At 44.3% G+C, this 4,477-nt stretch overlaps 1 non-coding gene across 1 annotated transcript; it reads left to right on the top strand.

Annotated features, from left to right (window-relative positions):
- Positions 1-3,999: 3,999 nt before the first annotated feature.
- LOC123459728 lies at positions 4,000-4,106 on the top strand. Its single transcript, XR_006636480.1, has one exon. It is a non-coding gene; the product is annotated as a U6 spliceosomal RNA (small nuclear RNA).
- Positions 4,107-4,477: the final 371 nt, after the last annotated feature.

The raw sequence follows: 4,477 nt of genomic DNA, 5'->3' as shown, positions 1-4,477 counted from the left end.
AGGTGTGTCAGTGAAGTGAGGGTCTATGTTCTTAAGACATGCACCCTGTATTCGTTTATTTTCTCACTGCTCTGACAAAAGCAACTTAATAGAGGAAGGGTTTATTTGGGCCCATGGTTTGAGGATACAGTCCCCAAGGCAGGGAAGATATGGTGGCAAGAGCATGAGGCAGCTGGTCATATTGCAGCCAGGAAATAGAGAGAAGAATGCTGGGGCTCAGATTGCTTTCTCCTTTTATTTTAATATATATTTTTTTAATTTTTTTGTTTCTTTTTATTCATTTATTAGAGACAAGGAGAGAGGGAGAGAGAGAGAGAGAAAATGGGCATGCCAGGGCCTCTAGCCACTGCAAACAAATTCCAAATGTATGCATTGTGCATCTTGCTTACGTGGGTCCTGGGGAATTGAACCTGGGTCCTTTGGCTTTGCAGGATAATGCCTTAATCACTGAGCCATCCCTTCAGCCTTCCTTTTTTTTTTTTTTTTTTCATTTTATTCAGTCTAAGACCCCAGCCCATGGAATGAGGCCATCCATATTCAGGGTGGGTCTCCCCTCCTCAGTTCAGACTCTCTGGACATGCCCTCACAGACACACTCAGAAGTGTACGCCTCTATGTCATTCCAAAGCCAGTCAAGTTGATAGTGGAAATTACTATCACACACCCTCTAAATGCTTGTCCCCACCCTCCATCTCCAGAGCTCCTTGCTGAGAGCCAGAATCCCAGCAGACCTCCCAGAGCCATCAACAGAATGGCCTTTGAAGCACTAGGATCCCAACAGCAAACACATGGTACATGCATAGTAGGGCCACGGCCTTAGTAGGCAATTTAATTGAAGGACATTGGAGTAATTTAATAGAAGGACAAATTGGGATAACTAAATTTGTAAGCACAAAGACTATTCACAAAGGCGGAGGAAAGGCATAGGGAAACCACAAGGGTTTGGGCAATACCCAAGGGTGGGTACACCAGGGCCACAGCTCCGTGGGCCTAAAGATGGAAAGGAGAAAAGGCAGCATCACAGATTACACCACAGCCTTCCAACAAAGGCAGACTATAAAGTGTTTGTGCACAGTGCCTGGCCAACAGAGGCATCCTCATTCTGTCAGGCATTTTCTCCTTGTCATCCTCTCCTGCATCTCCAGACCCCTCCCAAGGTCTTAGGGTCACCACCTTTGCCCTCTGACCACCCCTGGCTTTTCATGGCTGGGGGTGGTATCCAGCCAGACTGAATGTTGATGCCACGGCTGCTCTAGTAGCAGCTCCTTTCTGACTCTCCTGCTCCAGGCCAGTATGATTGAGCCCAGCTCATGGCTTATACATGTCCATTCTGATTCCCAGACCCCTCCACCATTCGCAGTAGATCTGTCTCTTGTGGTCACTCTTTACAATTTTTTTTTTTTTTACATTTCTTTTAATTTTAGAGAGAGAGAGGTAGCATGCCAGGGCCTCAGCCACTGCAAACTCCAGATGCTTGTGCCACCTAGTGGGCATGTGCGATCTTGCGCTTGCCTTACCTTTGTGCGTCTGGCTTACATTGGATCTGGAGAGTCGAACATGGGTCCTTAGGCTTCGTAGGCAAGCACCCTAATGGCTAAGCCATCTCTCCAGCTCCTGTGGTCACTCTGACAGAGAACACAAAACAGAGGCGCTTTGCACTCTCACAGCAGTTTCCATGAAGTGCCTGTCTTGAATTGTGCCACATCACTATTATATCCACCTCCTCTATAGCTGGGTCACATTGAGCAACTCCTAAAGCTCTTGTTTCTGTTGAGGGAATCCTAGAACCTTCTGCACACAGACTACTGCCTCAACTGCTCTAGGCATGTCCTGGTCCAGCTGGATCTGTAGGCTTGGCACTGAGAACACCAGGCTGTCCTGATAAGACTGTGGCCGAGTACAGTTTGTCAAGGGACAGCTCTGTCCAGTCACCCCACAAAAGCACTTAGTAATGTCCTTCTTTCTGTCTGTCAGCAGCTGCAATCATGCACTCCACATTGGCAGGATGTTGCTTGCCCTTCATACAACTGACCACCCCGTGTTTGGGAGCAGGAGGAAAAAATGCACCTAAAAAAGATGTGTCACCTTAAGTAGAGTGGCTCATAGACAACCTCAGAAAGGACATAAAAGGGGGACAATTCCCAGAGAAGCATTGGGAATTAAAGAATAGAGTGGCCCAAGAAATCCTAATCTGATTCAGACAACTTATTTGGGAATACAAATTTATTGACATATGTTACTTCAAAAGAAGAGAAATATCAGGACATGGTGGTGCACACCTTTAATCCCAGCACTCAGGAGGCAGAGGTAGGAGGATTGCCATGAGTTCGAGGCCAGCCTGAGACTACATAGTGAATTCCAGTTCAGCCTAGAACTAGAGTGAGACCCTGCCTCAAAAAAAAAAAAAAAAAAAAAACTAGGGAGAGAGAGAGAGAAATAAATATACAAGAGCCACAGATTGGTTGAAGCAACATGCTACTCTAGAAGGAACAACAATAAGCAATTTTCTCATTACCTCCCACATTTTACATGTGCCATAATTACCTCTGTGGGGATAACATTGGATTTAATGAGGTCACTCAGTTAAAACAATAGAAAAAATAGTAAATAACCATGCCTTAACTGGTGGGACATCTTTGTTAACTTTTAAAGTAGGAAACATGACATTGTGAAGTAGATAGTTCTGTTCATTGTTAATTCATCTACAAAGTATTGAGCAACTGTTTTAAGGTCTTCAGGCACTCATCGAACACAAGGTATACAATGCTCTCAGTTTGATAAAAATGTGTAAAATGTTTATTATTTGAAAAAAAAAAAAGATGGCTATCAAGATCCGTTGCTGTATAATAATATAATAATGCTTATGGTAAAACATTAAGTTCCAAAAGCAGGACACAAGTGCACAATAGAATAAGAATAAGGCAAATGAGACAGTCAATAAAAATCAGAGCACATGGTTGGGGATGTACCTCAGAGGTTAAGTGCCTGCTTAGCATATATGAAGCCCAGGGTTCCATTCCCAGCACCACTAAAGAATATGAAATAAGGCAAAAAAAATTTTAAGTATTATTATATTTTAATTGCCAAACATAGAAGTAAGAAACAAGAAAAAAAAAAATAAAAATCTGGGGAAGGGCTGGAGAGATGGCTTAGCAGTTCAGGTACTTGCCTGAAAAGCCTAAGGACTCAGGTTCAATTCCCCAAGAGACACATAAACCAGATGCACAAGGCAGTATATGCATCTAGAGTTCATTCACAATGGCTAGAGGGCCCTGGCACACCCATTCTTTCTTTCTCTATCTGACTCTCTGTCTCTTCATCTCCTTAAATATATATATAAATCTGGGGAAGAAGCCTGTCTACTTAGGAGACACAGCTCTCACTCTCCATCAATATCCCCACAGCCCTGGCTCTGCCCTGGGCTTTGCCCAGTGGAAATGAGAATTGGATCTCAAATGTCATCCTTTCTTTAAAGAAGAGCTATCAAGCCAAAGATGGAACACAATAGATCCTCTGGAATAGAAAGGACCAGGTATGGTGGCACACGCCTTTAATCCCAGCACCCCAGAGGCAGAAGTAGGAGGACTGCCGTGAGTTCAAGGCCACCCTGAGGCTACATAGTGAATTCCAGGTCAGCCTGGACTAGAGTGAAATCCTACCTCAAAAAAACCAACAAAAAGAAAGAAAGGAAGGGAAGGAGGGAGGGAAGAAAGGAAGGAGGGAAGGGAAAGGGGAAAGGAAAAAGGGAAAGGGAAAGGGAAGGAACTAGGGCTGGGAAGATGTTGGTTCCATTGGGAAAATGCTTGTCACTCAAGCACGAGGACCAGAGTTTGGATTTTCAGCCTCCACATAAAAGCCGTGTGTGGCAACGTGTGCCTGTAATCTCAGCATGGAGGGAGCAGACACAGGAAGATCACTGGGGCTTGCTGGCTTAGCTCATCTAACCAAACAGGTGAGCTCTGGGCCTCACGTGAGACCCTGTTTCAAAAAAGAAGGTGGAGTGCTCACTTCAGCAGCACATATCTTCCAAGCGGAAGGATACAGAGCAGATGAGCTTGGCTCCTATACTAGGATGACCTGCAAATTCGTGAAGCGTTCAGTATTTTTGTCGACCCAGGTTCATAGAGAGAGCTTGTCGCTGTGCCTGTGCTGAGACACGAGTGCTAACATGTCCGGGTTACCTGTATGAAGGAAACTGAAAAGAGAAAAACAAAGCAAAAGATAGAGAACAACTAAGGAAGAGACCTAATGCTGACTCTGCCCTCTCCCCACACACATGCATACACACCACACACACGTCACATACACGTACAATACATTTGAAAACAAAACCCAGGAATTACAAGGAAATAATTTAAATAGAGAAGAAGATGCAAAACTTGGCCACAGGACAGAGTCAAACCTTAAAGACGATAAAAATCTTTCCTATGGAATAGTGGGGTGGGGAAAGCGTGAGAAATGTAAAGATGTTTCCTCTT

This window comes from Jaculus jaculus, chromosome 3, assembly GCF_020740685.1.
Source record: "Jaculus jaculus isolate mJacJac1 chromosome 3, mJacJac1.mat.Y.cur, whole genome shotgun sequence".
Lineage (NCBI taxonomy): Eukaryota > Metazoa > Chordata > Mammalia > Rodentia > Dipodidae > Jaculus > Jaculus jaculus.
Note: the sequence above shows the minus strand (reverse complement) of the source record. Positions and strands in the feature narration are given on the sequence as shown.